General features: G+C 34.3%; 1 long non-coding RNA gene and 1 pseudogene across 3 annotated transcripts; one reads left to right on the top strand and one right to left on the bottom strand.

Moving 5' to 3' along the window:
- Window positions 1-1,920: 1,920 nt before the first annotated feature.
- Window positions 1,921-9,625, top strand: LOC132307868 (uncharacterized). Of its 3 annotated transcripts, none has more exons than XR_009482337.1 (4): window positions 1,922-2,219; window positions 4,596-6,202; window positions 6,556-7,989; window positions 8,162-9,625. It is a non-coding gene; the product is annotated as an uncharacterized LOC132307868 (long non-coding RNA). The 3 variants fall into 3 exon arrangements; XR_009482335.1 differs by having other exon boundaries at window positions 6,556-8,038; XR_009482336.1 differs by lacking the exon at window positions 8,162-9,625 and having other exon boundaries at window positions 1,921-2,219; window positions 6,556-8,151.
- A 522-nt stretch (window positions 9,626-10,147) lies between these two features.
- Window positions 10,148-13,587, bottom strand: LOC132310396 (cytochrome P450 87A3-like; annotated as a pseudogene).
- Window positions 13,588-17,755: the final 4,168 nt, after the last annotated feature.

The raw sequence follows: 17,755 nt of genomic DNA, 5'->3' as shown, positions 1-17,755 counted from the left end.
CCTCTGATGAGTGTTGGGTTGGGATTGGGATTGTGTGGGTGGTGACGGTGATGGCGATGGCGGATGTCGCCGATACTAGGAACTCACCAGTGCTTTGTCGTCGTCGCTTGGGAACACGCAAACGTGAACTGGGTTTAGGTACTTGGAGCCTCACCGGAAAGAATAGAACTAGGTGGCGGCGGCGAAGGCAGATGTCGCCTATGCATGACGGGTCTTCTCCAATCTTCCCTTCCCTTGCGGCGGCAACCACGGCCATACTCTTTTATTAATTTAACAAAATATTTTTTTATATAGTTTAAGGGTGTTTTTTTTTGCATAGGAAGAGTGCAATATGTGATTTTACTTTCATAATGACTCTAGTTGCAATCCTTTTAAATAAATTGCATATACAATTTTCAAGAACCACTTGCACCTATAAATTTCTTTTTATCATATTTTAAAAAAGAATTTTTTTTCTTCTTATTATTTTTAAAACTTATTCTAACTCTTTTGATTATCAAACATATATATGTATTCGTGGCCCAGATCATGAATCATGACTACAAGACCCATCGTGGTAGAAAATCAGACCTATCAAAACTAGTGAAAACCGTTAACACACTTTCAGGTCATTGAGGCTTGTTTACTGGAAACAGAAGAAGAAGAAAAAATAAAAAAAAGAGGACACTATTAGGGCTAAGGTTATCCAAAGCCCAAATTTTCGTATATTCCTTTTGGATCAATGAGTGTACTTGTGAATTTCAAAATTGGCTCGAGGATTTGAGGCCCAAATGTAACAGAAATCAACAGTATGGAAAAACTCACACGTGTTGACTAGACTTCCCTGGTTTCAACTAAAAATTACTACGTATTTCTTTTGAAAATAATTTTTTTTTCAGATAATATATATATATATATATATATTTTTTTTTTGGAGTTTCACAAAAATTTAGATCGAGGTTAAAATCAAGTCCATTGGACGAGACAAATAATTTGTCAAAAATTAATGAATAAATTAGTTTTGTTAAATTTTATTTTTTTCTCCTTCGTAGATATTTTATGATAACCAAACATCAAAAAAATATTACTCCCTTTGTTTTTCTTACTCTCCTTGCCCTATCCCGCGCAGAAAAGATAAGAGTGATTCATTGTTCCTCTACCTTTCAACCCTGATTTAAAAACCAAAGGTTAATTTTATGGACCTCCACATAGCTAGTTTTCAAACTCTACTCAAATTATGGAATCCAAAGGTTAATTTTGATATTGTGTTTTCCTTTCTATTTTTATATCCTTTTTATTTTTTGTAAAAGGAAATTTATAAATTAAAATGCTAAGCTGAAGGTACTGATACGTTATTTTCTACAGCCTAAGAATGAAAGATCTCATCTTAAACACTAAACACAATTAAATTTGTTAAGATATGCCAAAACTTATTGGAGTAATTTAATTTTGAGAAGGCCATGTTTGGAAAATCTGAATAGTTACCATGACACCCCACCAAAACCGCCCCTTGTATATAGTATTAGTTACGAGAGAAAAGAAAAGAAATGATAGTATAGTAATTTCTATTTGTGTTTGGATAGATATAGGAAAAAAGAAAAGAAATGATAGTTATTTTTGTTCGGATAAGAAAAGAAAGGATAATAAGCAAGTTATTTTTTTACCCTTTCATAACCATGGGACTTGAATGGAATAATTACTTTTTTACCCTTTCATAACCATGAGATTTGAATGAAAAAATAAATCTGTATATTAATTTATAGAGGCTAATTTTGGTATTATCAAAATACTATTTAAAATCACTATGCTTGCTTTCCATATCTCTCCCTATTTTTTCAAAATTGAAGAAAAAACAAATAAGAGATAAGGAAGGATAGCTATCCCTCCCTCTCTCTTCCTATCCCTCTACTTAAGTTACCCAAATACAAACTTACACTGTCCTCTCCTTTCTTTTCTCGCCCTATCACTCCAAATCAACCCTACCAAACACACCCTAAACTTCCCAACTACATCGTTACTGGACAGTTCTGCCATTAACAATCGACGCGCCAAACAGTTCCCAAAATGAGAACCCTCACTCGATCAATCATCTTCTCTTATACTTTCTCTTTCATCTCCCTCTTCACTCCCCGTCTTGGGCGTCCAAATCAAAGCTTGAAAAGTGCGAAAACGTTTCCTATTCCAGTACCCTCAATTGCACAACCAAGATCCTCATTGGCATGGCCGTCCCAAGTGAATCAGTAAGTGTTTTTCGTTCTCTCACTAAAATTATTGAGATATATAGGGCAATATATATATACACACACAGACATGCGAACCCTAAGAATTCCGCCGGTGATAATGGTGAACAAATCCGCTGCCTATGCACTTTATGAGCAGACATATATACGAGTATGTCCAAATTATGTTGATCATTAATTTTTGTACTACTCATTTATTAGTGATTTTGGGTGTTTTTAATAGTTTTTGTTATCGGGTTTTTTATTTCGTATTTTAATTTCTTAAAAGCTTGCACCTTCAAATCTCGTTTTTTAATTAAAAAATGTAAGAGAATGTGCATCCAAATGGGACCTGGTTGATATATTTTTTTGCATTTTTTTTCGTAGTTTACAGTACATTCTCATGGTGCTTGATTGCTTTTGTTATTTACATGGTCATCGAGGAGTAATGGAATTCTTATTGAAAAGATTAGAAGTAATTAAGCAAAATTTGAAGTAATGATTTTCAGAGTTGGCAGAGATGTTGATCATCAGATGCAGATTTCCCATTTGTTGTTTGCGGATGATACTTTGGTTTTTTGTGATGCCGAAGTTTCTCAACTCAGATATCTGATGTGCATTCTTGCTTGCTTCCAAGCGGTTTCTAGGCTAAAGATTAATGTTGTAAAGAGTTTGCTTGTTCCAGTGGGGGATGTTCTAGATATTTCCTCTTTAGCTGCTGTCCTAGGGTGTGGAGTTGGTGTTTTTCCTCTTCCTTACTTAGGATTGCCTTTGGGAATTTCTTATACACGAGTTCGTAATTGGGACCCAGTGATTAATAGATATGAGAAAAGATTAGCAGAATGGAAAAAACAGTATCTTTTTAAGGGGGGAAAGTCACACTTATTAAGAGTACTCTCTTGTCCCTTCCTACCTACTTTTTATCTTTGTTTCAAATTCCATGCTCTGTTTCTGAAAGGATTTCAGAGGGATTTTCTTTGGGGTGGAAGGGGAGAGGAGTTTAAGTATCATCTTGTTAATTGGGATCAAGTCTGCCAACCGTTGAGGTTAGGCGGGTTAGGCATTCGAAAAATGGTCCCTTTTAATTGTGCTCTCTTGGGAAAGTGGTTATGGAGGTTTGGAAAGGAACGTCATCGCCAGTGGAGAAGAGTTGTCTCGTGTCGTTTTGGTGAGGAGAGTGGGGGCTGGTCCTCTCTCCCAGTCACTATTATGAGAGGCGTTAGTGTGGAAATTCATTCGGAAGGGATGGGATGTTTTCTCCTCACACATTCGATTCAAAGCTCGTGATGGCAGACATATCTGTTTTTGGGAGGACCTTTGGTGCGGATATCAGTTGCTGTCTCACTCCTTTCCTAGACTTTACAGTATTGCAGTCAATAAGCATGTTTATGTAATTGATTGTTATCAACTTGATAACAATGGAGTTACGTGGGATGCGCGTTTAAGGCGCCCCTTTCAGGATTGGGAAATGGAGGAAGCTTGTGTTTTTTTAAATACGTTGTATAGGTAGAAGGATGTTGGCAGAGGGTGATGATATTTTGTGGGTTACTTTAGCTCATGGTAGGTATGGTGTCTGATCCATGTTTTTGTGTTTGTCCAACTTCGTTGGTCACGAGTTCCCATGAAAGTCTGTTTGGCGTTCTAAAGCTCCTCTTAGAATTGCATTATTCGTTTGGACTGCCACATTGGGAAAGATTTTGACATTGGACAACTTGAGAAAGAGAGGCAACATCATTATTAATTGGTGTTGTTTTTGTAAAACAGATAGTGAATCCGTGGATCATATTCATTGCCCTGTGGCGTATGATTGTTGGAGTTTTATTTTTGGCATGTTTGGCCTTTTTTGGGTAATGCTTAAGCACTCCTCACAATTGATTAACGCCTGGAGAAGATGTCCTGTTAAAGAACAAGCTCGTGATTATTGGAGGATTGTTCCACATTGTGTCTGGTGGTGTTTATGGTGTGAGAGGAATAACAGAACCTTTGAAGGAAAAGAATCGTCTTTAGCTAATTTAAAAATTCATTTTCTTCATTCTCTGTTCTGTTATGTAAGAGGAAGCACATGCTCCTCGATTGATGATTTCTTTGATCTTTTGGATGCTATTGGTCCTTAGATCTTTTTTCTTCTTGTATTAGGGACACGTTCCCCTTTTGAACGTTTTTTCTAAATATTTTAATTTATCAAAAAAAAAAAAAAAAAAAAAACAAAGAAGCAGTATTATATATGCTATATGGTGATACTGATTTTTACAAATGTATGTTTGTATTGGGAGCATTAAATTTTTTGTGTTGTTTTAGATTATTATTTTTTTCTCTTTCAAGTCTCTGATTTTCACTCCTTTTAATGTCACCTGTTCAGTTTGTTATTGTCTCTAAGATGTTTCTTATAAACCCCAGGAGTATTATGTTAAGACACACAAATGTGGGCCAGATTATGGTGCAGATGTTGTGAATATATGAGGCAAGTAACTCTTGTTCTTTTATTTGAATCTTCAGCCACCTCTTCATATGTAAATTTTGAACTTAAGATCACGTTACTTGTTAAGTGTTAATCTTGTTATACATATTGTTTGGTTTCGATGTAATTGTGCCATTTTAAGGTTAGGATTTGTGTTTACAGTTCACATGCATTTTTTTTTTTTAAGAGTTCAACATGACATTTAAGATGATATTTGAGATCACTTTATTCTTGTTATGTTCAATTTGTGATATGTAGTTCCTGTATTTTTTAGTTCACCTCATTGATGAAATTTTAACTTGCCAATTTGATTTTTTATTCAAAATGTACATTGATTATCATTATTATCTTCACCATGTTCATAAGGACAAGTACAAACATGGTCTAATTTTCGAAAAAAAAAAGAAAGTACAAACATGGTCAAACCAAGAGTTCTAGTATCTCGCAGCAAGTTTACTTGCAGAAAGGCAATGGTCCCTGTACGCAAAAAAGAAAGAGAATCCAATATTATCATACATAGTGATAAAAGCCCAGACATTTTTTCCCCCTGAAGGGATGACTTGATAAAAACAACAAATAAATTACAGCACAAGGAGGAGGCATACCCCCTAAATTAAAAAACTGGAATGGAAAAAGCCCATTTCCAGTTAACCCGAAACCTAATAACAAGAACACTAGCAGCCAACATCAAGAATGAAAAATAGCAAGTGAAAGTCTGCTAAATTAAAATTAAAATGATGAAGAACATCCCAAACAATGGCATTGGCTGTGGAATAAGGCTGAGCTGATGTCCCGTAATGCAGAGATGCATTTCAACCAAGACGAAAATTACAAGTACAAGCATAGAATATTGGAACCTCTTGGTGTTTTGCTTCAGCGATACAAGTGACTTGCCTGTGCATAATCCAGGTTTGATAAAATAGAGTTGGATGCTGTTTCCTGTTGCTTATTTTTCTCAGAGATCCGAACATGAAAGCCATTTGGAAATTGTAAACCGGGAGTCCGGACAATGCCACCTCCTCTAATTGCTTGCCACCTGACAATTTCAGATGTAAAATAGGTTAGCTTCTCTCTCTCTCTCTCTCTCTCTCATACAAAGTTGCTTATACAATACCTGAATAGATGACGCTCTTACCCGTACTTTGTCACCAAACAGTGGAGAAATACAGCCATTTGCACCTTAGCAAAATCTGCTCCCACACAAAATCTCACGCCCCCTCCAAAAGCCATGAATTGTTTAGATGTAAGATTCAGTTCCATTCCCTGTGTGCCGTTATTTATCATACTACATGAGAATTTAAAAGAAAGAACAATAGATTTAAGCATGGACGATAAGTTTCTTATTGGCAGTGAACTACTTGCAATAATTAAGATTAATTAAAGAGCAGGTAAATTTGCAGTACTCTACTTACTTTCCATCTCCATGGATTGAAGTCAAGGGGATCCTTAAATTTGTCAGGGTTCAAGTGTACAGCTGGAGGACAGACCATAACCGCCCAATCAGCTGGAATGGTATAGCCTGTGCCAATCCGAAGTTCATATTAAGGTATGTTAAAGTAATTGCGATTTGCTAATTTATAAAATTCAATGTTGTCATTTTTAGATATTGACTTATCAATTGTAAATACATACCCTTAAACTTTATTTCTTTTAGCGATTTTCTGAAAATCAATGGAGCTATATTGGCCAGCCTGATTGTTTCATTGATAAACTGCAATTTTAATGAGAGTCAGCATTAGAAAAATACCCATAGAATTAATTCTTTTATAGCTTTTAAGAGAAAAAAGAGACTTCTTGACCCACCTGAAATGTAAATGTCATTGATTTGTATTCTTCCCATGTAACTCCAGAGTCCGAATTTTCCCGTATTCTTAGAATTGCCTCGTGTTCTTCCTGCAGAGAACATTTTGAGCTTGTCAACTGGAGTAATATGATAGGATGTGAAGACATAATAAAGGTTGTCATAGTGAAAGAGGCATTAATTTTACTGACTGTTATTTCCTTCAACACCAAAGGATGGTCCAAAAGAAATTTGGTGCCAAAGGTTAGAGCGAGGGAAGTTGTCTCAAAGCTGGCAAACAGTAGCTCAAACATTAAATCCAGAGCAATTGCTTCTGTAAGGATTGTATTCTCTTTCACAAGCTCTTCAAGGATATAATCAAAGAAATCACTTTGTTGCTTCCTAGGATTTGCTCGTCTGTCCTCAAGCATGTGCTTCAGCATCCTCATTGCCTTCTTCCTTCCCCGAAGAAACTCAGAAGATTCAAAACTAATGGCGGACCAGGTTTTTTTGGAAACCAATGTTGAAAATAATTTACCGCATTAAACAGTTTTTGACTAAGAATTGGCATTACAATATCTTCTAGTTTACCAAACAATTTCAATCTGCCAATCTATGCTTGGAAAAATTCAGTCTTAACTAGCCATATTTTCAGCTTTTCCGGATGCATAATAATTTAAAGTAGAATGAATTAATGTGATTTAAATGATCAAGATTAGTGTGGACGATTTTGATATACCTGTAGACATTTGTGGTAAGCAGTTCCAGGAATATCTAAAGGGAAGGAGATTAATCCCTGCATGAAAAGCAACGAAGTTCTTCCACAGAATTTCTGATGACTTCTCTGAATCATAACTGATTAGTTTTTTGGCAGTCAGATCCAATATCATCTGTAAACACAGAAATGTTAGCAGACTCGTAATGACAAAGGGTTGGTGAATTTCTAATTCGAAGAGAAAATATCAGATTGCATAAGCTTACACTTGCAGTTGCATTCTTCAATTCAACTGTGTGCTGACTCGGCCACCTCTTTAAGTTTCTACATACTGTCTGTTCAACTTCAGGAATCATCCTTTTCAGGCTTTCATGACCAAAAAGATTCAGCACCATGCTCTTGAGGCATTTATACATAAACCCATGCAAGGAACTCACACTTTGTCGTCCCAAGATCTCCATGAAGGTATCTGGATACCAGCTCTGGAACAGTCGTCCCTCTTTTTGAAAAATGAAGTAATTAAGATCCGAGTCTGTGGATACAATTACTGGTTGTCCGACCAAACTGGTTCGGAATATTGGCCCATATCTGAAAAATAATAGTAAAAAATTACATTATAAGAAGAAGGATGAGAATGCTGATAAAGATTGCGCTACTCTGTTAACATGTTTGTCTGTTGGTTATAATGAGTCTATATAGCTTAGCAGTTGCAATATATAGGGAAGTATTGACTTCTATGTCTTTGCCTATGAACAGATTCCCTATATATATATATATCTATATATTTTTTTGATGCGGAACCTCACAACCACCAGCCTTTTGAACTTGTGGCTTTTAGGTAAATTCTGAATATATGCAACCGCCAACAAGCCACACTTATCGGTTAAGTACGGATTCTCTAACACTCTTTATCTATTTGTAAACTCTGCTAGTCTCTCACTTAGCGTGTTTGTAACATTGTCTCCTCTATAAAAGTTATATATTACCTTTCCATCCTCTTTTTAATGAAGGGAGGAATATCTGAGGAAGTGTTGGGTGCAAAGAACTGAAGAGTCTCGCCGAGGAGGGGCAAGCCCATTGAACCTGGAGGGAGTTTTCCATTGCATAACGGATTCCTCCAGCGGTAAACCCAATGTGTAATGCTTATAATAACCAGAGCTCCTTTGCACAAAGCAATTGGTCCCATCTTGAATTGAGAAAATTTAGAAGGCGGCAAGAGAAGCTTGAAGTGTGAAAATTTTAGAATTCTGTACTTACTTTCTGGTACAAGAAAGTGTGTGTTGAGATAAAGATAAATTCATGAGAATGTATCGTATTTTAAATATGCGAAGGACATAGAGAAGAAACCAAGAGAGAATAAACTGATTGTTGAATAAGTATAGAATTAGGTTCCCAAGAGAGACAACGAACTATATATATTCACTTTCTTCCAATGGCACCAAACTCACTCCATCAAACGGTGTGTTATTGTTCGCATTTTATTTGAGTCAGCGCGATTTTTTTTTTTCTTCTTTAGTTTTATTCTACAAGACTTCATACAATTTGGAGATGGTACCAGCAAATTTAACCACTTCACCTTTACCTCGAGTTATAAATTGAACAATCGCACATCATTAGAAAAAAAACCATGCAGATCGGGCTCAAAGTGGACACTATTGTACTATGTGATGGATTGGGTCTTTACAAAATTGTAGTGATCCCAAATTGTCTAGATCAGGTGAAGATGAAGATGAATTACTTATATATACCGATGCTATCTCCTAATGATATGAGATCTTTTGGAGTAAAACTCAAAAATAAAATCACACGGGTTCAAGTGAATACTGACAATATCATATCACGTGGTGGATTAATGTTGTACCACATCGAAGGATGATTGTAGCAACCTATGTGGATGAGCTACACATTGGGTTGTCCAATGCACCAATCAACAATTCATTACGTTACATATTTTTGCACCCTGCTCAATATGCATTCACATACAAGGCATTCATTGGAGGTTCTACAAATGGAGTCCTTCACCCTCATTGATGATAACCTGTACCGGATCAGATCACCGATGCTTGCTAAAACTGCCCATTGAGTCGAATTTCTTGCTTTAAAGAAGGCTATGGCATTATGTTCCATCCAAATTTGATTCACACCAGTGGACAATGCAAATGCTAGTTTGTTGACTGAATTTTGGAGGGTTTTCTTCTTCTAGTGGTGCAAAGCCCAAACAATCAAGTGATCCCACGAAACACGGAGAATATGGAAATTACATTTTGTCACCATATTATGTAAGACACACATATGTGAATAAGGCAAAGGTAGCACCCCAGGTGTATTATGTAAGACACACAAATGTGAGCCAGATGCTGGTGCAGATGTTGTTAATTTATGCGAGAGGCAAGTAACTCTTGTTCTTTTATTCGTACCTTCAACCACCTCTTCTTATGTAAATTATGAATTTGAGATCACTTTATTCTTGTTATGTTCAATTTGTGATATGCAGTTCATGTCTTCTTTTAGTTCACCTCAATAATGAAATTTTAACGGTCAGTTTGATTTTTTATTAATTGATTATCATTATTATCTTCATCATATGTTACATCGACTCAGGTGTGTATCATGTACGGTTATACATCCATGCATCATACGTTTCAAATCTTCAAACCGAAGGACGCATGGACACCGCCTAATATTAATTTATTTTATTTTCTTTGAGAAAATAATCTTTTTATTTAACATAGTGTTCAATATATAAATTTAATTGATTTTAATAAATAATAATATAATAAATTTGAATGAATGTATTTGTTTTTGAAGGAAATGCCTAATCCAAAATATTTGACACATATCTCATATTCATGTTCGAATAAATATGTGTCCGACACGAGTACTTCACTTCATTTTTAAAGTCCATATAACAGTCTTCGTTCATTCACAAGGACAAGTGCAAACATGGTTGAACCAAGAGTTCTTCGTACAACAAGTCTACTTGCAGAAAGGGAAGAATGACAATGGTCACTGTAGACGCAAAAAAGAAAGAGAATCCAAATTTATCAGATACAGTGATAAAATTGCAGACATTTTTTTTTTTTTTTCTCCCCTTGAATGGCATGCTTTTATAAAAACAAGAAATAGAATACAACACAAGGAGGAGGCATACCCCCTAAATTACATAACTGGAAGCCCATTTCCAGTAAACCCAAAACCTAATAATAAGAACAGTAGCAGTCAACATCAAGAACGAAAAATAGCATCAGCCATACAAGTGAGTTGGTGGTGCATAATCCAGGTTTGATAGAATAGAGTTGGATGTTGTTTCCTGTTGCTTATTTTTCTGAGAGATCTGAATATGAAAGCCATTCGGAAATTGTAAACCAGGAGTCCGGACAATGTCTCCTCCTCTGATTGCTTGGAACCTGACAATTTCAGATGTAACATAGGTTAGCCTCTCTCTCTCTCTCTCTCTCTCTCTCTCTCTCTTTCACACACACACACACACACATACAAAGTTGGTTATTGCTTATACAATATATGAATAGATGATGCTCTTAATTACCTGTACTTTGTAACCAAGCAGTGGAGAAATACAGCCATTTGCACCTTGGAGAAATCTGCTCCCACACAAAATCTCATGCCCCCTCCAAAGGCCATGAATTGTTTAGATGCAATATTCAGCTCCTTTCCCTGTGTGCATGCCGTCATTTATTGTACAATACGAGAATTTAAAAGAAAGAACAATAGATTCAAGCATGGCCGAAAATAAGTTTTTCTACTAGCAGCGAACTACCGGAAATAATTAAGATTAATTAAAGAGAGAATAATTTTCTCAATATTAAAGTTGTTGATAATAAGTTTAAAATGTGTTGAAAACAAAATTAAAGCTGTTGATAATAAAATTAAAATGTGTTAAGGTAATATTAAAAGTATCGAGAACAAGATTAAAAGGTGTTGAAAAAAAAATTAAAAGTATTGAGAAAAAAAAAAAATAAAAGTACTGAAAATAAGATTAAAAATATTGAGAAACAGATTAAAAGGTTGGATTCTTCTTTTACAATTCTCAGATGATCGTACTTTTTATTTTTATTTTTTATTTCTCAAACTCCCCGATCTTAATATTATGGTTGCAATTGATTGTGACTTGTACGATAAAACCATCCAGATCTCAGATGATCCTAACCGTTCATCAAAGTAATACTATTTATCTTTATATTTTCTGATACGATGATCTCAGAGAATTTACCACTCTCGTTTATGTTTCACAATTTGGTCATTAAACTTGGTTGGGAAATGTAAGGAGAAATGGGTCGGTCAGTACATTTATGATAATTACGATTGAAATTGAAAGACTTAAAAGATGGAATAAGCAAATATTGCAAAAAGTACTGTATAAAAGAGAAGTAAAAAGTGGAGGGAATTTATAAAAGTACTGTATAAAAGAGAATAATTAAAGAGAGAATACTTAATTACCTCCCATCTCCATGGATTGAAGTTATTTGTCAGGGTTTAAGTGTACAGCCGGAGGACAGACCATAATCGCCCAATCAGCTGGAATGGCATAGCCTGCACCAATCCGCATTTCATATTAAGGTATGTTAAAGTAATTGTGATTGTTTATTTTATAAGAAATTGGCTTATCAATTGTAAATACATACCCTTAAACTTGATTTCTCTTAGTGCTTTTCTGAAAATCCCTGGAGCTATATTGGCCAGCCTGATTGTTTCATTAATAAACTGCAATTTTAATGATCGTTAGAATTAGAAAAATATATATCCATAGAATTAATTCCTTTCGAGACTAAAAAAAGAGACTTCTTGTCGACCCACCTGAAATGTAAACGTCATTGATTTGTATTCTTCCCATGTAAGTCCAGAGTCCACATTTTCCCGTCTTCTTAGAATTGCCTCATGTTCCTCCTGCAGGGAACGTTTTGAACATGTCAACTGGAGTAATAAGATAGGATGTGAACGACATAATTAATAAAGGTTGTCATGGTTAATTTTACTGACTGTTAATTCCTTCAACACCAAAGGATGGTCCGAAAGAAATTTGGTGGCTAAAGTTAGAGCGAGTGAAGTTGTCTCAAAGCTGGCAAACAGTAGCACAAACATTAAATCCAGAGCAATTGCTTCTGTAAGGACTGTATTCTCTTTCACAAGCTCTTCAAGGATATAGTCAAAGAAATCTATTTGGTGCTTCCTAGGATTTGCCCGTCTCTCCTTAAGCATGTCCTTCAGCATCCTCATTGCCTTCTTCCTTCCCTGAAGAAACTCGTAAGATTCAAAACCAATGGTGGACCAGGTTTTCCAGATGCGCGCCTAATAATTTAAAATAGAATGAATTAATGTGTGAGGTTTTGATATACCTGTAAACATTTGTGGTAAGAAGTTCCAGGAATGTTTAAAGGGAAGGAGATTAATCCCTGTATGAAAGCAACGAAGTTATTCTTCAGATTTTCTGAGGACTTCTCTGGATCGTAACTGATCAGTTTCTTTGCAGTCAGATCAAATATCATCTGTAAACACACAATTATTAGTAGACTAGTCGAAATGACGAAATGCCGGTGAATTTCTAATCTGAATAGAAGACTTCAGGCTTACACTTGCAGTTCCATCCTTTAATTCAACAGTGTGCTGACTCGACCACCTCTTTAAGTTTGTACATGCTGCTTGTTCAATTTCAGGAATCATTTTTTTCAGGCTTTCATGACCAAATAGATTCAGCACCATGCACTTGAGGTATTTATACATAAACCCATGCAACGTACTTGCATTCTGTCGTCCAAAGATTTCCGTGAAGGTTTCTGGATACCAGCTCTGGAAAAGTTGCCCCTCTTGTTGAAAAATGAAGTGATTGAGATCCGGGTCTGTGGATACAATTAGTGGTTGTCCCACCAAACTGGTTCGGAATATTGGCCCATATCTGAAAAGTAATAGCCAAAAAGTTTACATTATAAGAAGAAAAGATGAGGATGCTGATAAATATTACTGTAACTTTCTTTCCATGTTTGAGTTCTATATATACTCTTTTAACATGTTTGTTTGGTTGCCTGTACTTCATAATATTACCTTTCCATCCTCTTTTTAATGAAGGGAGAAATGTCGAAGGAAGTGTTTCGTGCAAAGAACTGAAGAGTCTCGCCGAGGAGCGGCAAGCCCATTGAACCTGGAGGGAGTTTTCCATTGCATCTCGGATTCCTCCAACGGTAAACCCAATGTGTAAGGCTTATAATAACCAGAGCTCCAATGCACAAAGCAATTGGTCCCATCTTGATTTGAGAAAATTTAGAGGAAGGCAATAGAAGCTTGAGTTGTGAAAATTTTAGAATTTTGCTACTGGCTTTCTTGTAAAAGAAGGTCTGGGTTGAGATTGAAGATAAAAGAAAGAATAAACTGGATGGTTGAAGAAATATGGATTTAGAGAACTATTCACTTCCTTCCCAAAGGTGCAAACATATACAAATACAAAATCATTATGTATATATCTCTCTATTGCTGCAACGCGCACACCTATATATAGGGTTTTTCACCGTCCTATTAATGTATTCGCATATAAGGCACACCATGCACCCATTATCCATCCATTCACATATTATACGGGTAGTCTGATAGATATTGTACATAGAATTTTTTTTTAGGGTATTTGGATAATTTTTGTACTTGTGATGTAAGCCACTAGGTATGTTTAATTTGAATTATTTATTTATTTATTTATTTATTTCACTTGGCAATGGTTAGTGGGGTTAGAGAGTTAGAGGTTAAAGGGGAGGGAAAATGATGTTGATGAGTTTTGAACATGAGCTTAAGACCCCAAACAATATACGAAATTAAAGTTATACATTTTATAGCACTCGTGTGAATTAATGTTTAATCGCATGTTTTTTCTTTCTTTTCTTTTCTTTTCGTCTCTCTTGTTTTCTCCTCTCTGTGTCTAGTTCTTTAACAATCCACATGTGAAATCAAATCCTAGCGTGAACATGTTAATTAATTATTTTCGGTTATTAAACTTAGTTTCAGTTATTTTGCTTTCACGTAAAGATGATGTGCATATTTATACGTAGTATCTAATTAGAAAATTATCTAATAACAAAATTACCAATATACTCAATGGCCGTGTTCATTTCATGCAGCTGGATGCCTTGGCTTAGTTTCAGTTATTTTGCTTTCACGTAAAGATGATGTGCATTTTATATGTAGTATCTATTTAGAAAATTACCTAACAACAAAATTTCCAATATATTCAATGGCCGTGTTAATTTCATGGTGCTGGATGCCTTGGTTTTACGTAGTCCAAAGTACCTTTGTCACTCAATAAACCTTTGAAAATAAAAAAACTTTTACTTAGCTTAATTGTTTTAAAATTTTAATCATAAAAATAATTTGATGAGTTCTTTAGACAAAGAAAGCTCACAATAATACCCACCTAAATTGAGAATTGGAAGTACCATCTAAATAATTTAAGACAAAGAAAGTTTGATGTGGTACCTTATTAATTGAGAATTGGAAGTTTCACAATGTGACAATTTAGTTCAAAGTCTCTCTTATTAAGAAAATCGCCCCCACAAATTTACTTAAAAGTTTAAATTATCAAATAATATTACATACTCACTCATTTTTATCAAATTACAAATCTTTTTTTATAACATTCTTTCTTATTCAAATTCGCAACGCCGCCGTTAAAGTCGGGTCACCCTGCCCACGTGAGTGGCTCACCTTAATGCATTTCGGATCAGACGCTTAGCGTGACGCTTAATTAAGAATTAGTTTTGACTCTAATACCAATAATATAACATGTGAGTATTTACCTAATAATTATACGTACCTACTTATTTATATCTAATTATTATCGGTCTTTGTAACAGTACTCCACTGCATGTCAAGTGGTCCCGGACCCTAACAATGTAGGCTCTCTCTCGGGGAATGGCGACGGTGGAGAGTTGAGAGCCACGGGATGTCTGACTCAGACATAGGGATGTTATGGAGACACGTTTATTCTGTGAAAGAATCGCGTGGTCATCCTTTAGCCGACAATACCACCACCCCAAACATGGACTTTATTGGGTATAGTTAGGAAGAGAAGAAAATAGAAAATGATAAGAATGGAAAAAAAAATTGATGATTTTTTCATTTATTTTGAGAGTGATCAAGCAACAGTGATCAAGCAACAGTGGATTCATTTGTCATAAATAATAACCACTCCATCTTATTCATAAAAAGTGTCACTTTTAAAGAATTGTAATTCTCACAAATTGAACTGACACGATTTCTCATTAAGGTTACTTTTTTTGAGACAAAGGTAGTATAATCTAGTGCGTTAAAGTAAGAGGACTTTACAAGTTATTTTCGCTTCATGGATAGTATTTTTTAGCCAGCATGGACCCCATTTACTATTCATTTTAAAAAAATATATTAGATCGATTATAAAACTCAATTAAAAAAAAAAAATAGATTAATTTCGTTGACACTTTTTTAAGTTTGGTCAAATATCACACTAAAACAACTCTTAAAAATTACTATCACCCATAATGCAAATGTTTATTTTGTTTTTCACTCACATCTCAACCCTCACACACAGAGCTCTGACACCATGTAAATTAACTAAAATACCCTTTTACTTTGTCAAAAAAGTTTTTTGAACTTCAAAACTAGATTAAAAGATTAAATTATCCTTAAATGCTTTACAATTTACAATTATTATATATATATATATATATATATATATATATATATATATGTTATTTAAATTTTGCGTGTTTATGTAATTTTAAAAACCAAACCACTCAACTTCTTTCATGCACATTTCTCTTTTCTCTTCACATTGTCTGCAAACCCTCTGGACCACGCCGTCAGTGGAGGTTGTGGAGATCAGATGAAACATTTAAAAAAAACCCAATTGAGGAATTTATTGAAATATATATTCTATATATATATTATACATATATATTATATTCGGTTTCTTTTCTTTCCTTTTTGATTTATTCCTTTTGTTTCCCTACTTTCCTTATATATATGTATAACATATTATATATATTATACATATATATTATATTCGATTTCCTTACTTTCTTCCTTGATTTACTTATTTATTTATTTATTTATTTTGTTTCTCTTCTTTCCTCCTTAATTTATTCATTTTGTCAACTTTATTTTCTATATATTGTGTATCAATACAATGTAAACATATCAAGAAATACAATTAATAAGAGAAATGTAGTCTTAGTGGCTCTTGATCTATGGATGTAGGTCTTAGTATCGAACCATGTATATACTGTGTTCATCTTCCTATTTAACATCTTGTATTTCCATATCCTAAAGTTTAACATAATTCCCTCGTACACAAATCAATCAAGGGTAAATTACACCGACACTCCCTGAAGTTAGGTTATATTTCACCTACATGAAAATTTTGGTTTTAACTTTCACTTATACCCCAAATTGCTCTTTGAACTCTGACACATGTGAATTGACCTATTTACCCTTACTTTTTTCAATACAATTTAATACAAAATGTAATACCCCTAATTCTAAAAGGATAGTCTCGGTATTTAATTAATTGTTTAATTGCATTTTTATTTAATTATGTGATTCTTTGGCTAATTGGTTACTTGTGAAATTGATTTAATTGTCTAATTGTTTATTTGTTATTTTATTTGAATAATTGGGTTAATTAAATAATGTGATTAGATGATATGTGCTAAGTGTTTAGTTGTAATTAATTGTTTAAATTAAATGTTTATTCTGTTTATTTTTATTGTAAAGAAGTTGGGCTTAGATAATAGTAATGGACTAACCGTTTGGGTCTCATGGATTACTTGGATAGGAGATTAATTAATGGGTACATCTATTACCCATGAAAAGTTATACATATATATATGGATATATATATGTATATAAAGTTACTTTAATTATTAATTATTATTAATGGTTAAATTAGTAGTAATTTTCAGTATATATGTATTATATAGTTTTAAGGTTTGATATATATATACGATATCACGTTATAGGTTAGCAGACTTATATATATATATTTATTTATTTTATATTATATTATATCTTTCTTTTCCTTCTCCTTATGTAATTAGAATTAGGTTAAACTATAACAGCCTATATATACGTGTGTATATTTTGCCAAAGGTTTAGATATTCACGTAACAGTGGAGGCAGGAAAATACAGAGAGTTTTTGAGAGAAACTAAGAGAAGGAGAATTAGGGTTTTGGCAATAAGGGCTGAACCAACTCGTGGGTTGAACTAGGAGCAACAGAGAGTTTTGACGGCAGACTGAAGTCGCCGAAAAGTCTAGGAAGAAGAGGTTAAGGTTTCAATCCGAAACCTAGAGGCAAACTCTTCTTCTATCTCCTTCCCTTAGATTTCGTGTTTCTATACAGGAACTAATCAGACTTTAAATTGATCTATTATGCATGCTAATTCTGGTTTAAAATAATGTTAGATGAATTTATTTGTAATTGATTTATCTTGCAATTTATGCCATGTGTATTTGTTTTAATGGATATTAATGATGCATAATTGATTTATATAAATTACAGGAATGATATGGGATATGGGACTTAGTTCAGACTCTTAGGACCATCAACAATGGAGAACAGAGGGATTGGAA

The sequence above is a fragment of the Cornus florida genome, unplaced genomic scaffold (genome assembly GCF_030987335.1).
Source record: "Cornus florida cultivar Cherokee Brave unplaced genomic scaffold, ASM3098733v1 CherokeeBrave_3.0.0_Hap2_Chr05, whole genome shotgun sequence".
Lineage (NCBI taxonomy): Eukaryota > Viridiplantae > Streptophyta > Magnoliopsida > Cornales > Cornaceae > Cornus > Cornus florida.
Note: the sequence above shows the minus strand (reverse complement) of the source record. Positions and strands in the feature narration are given on the sequence as shown.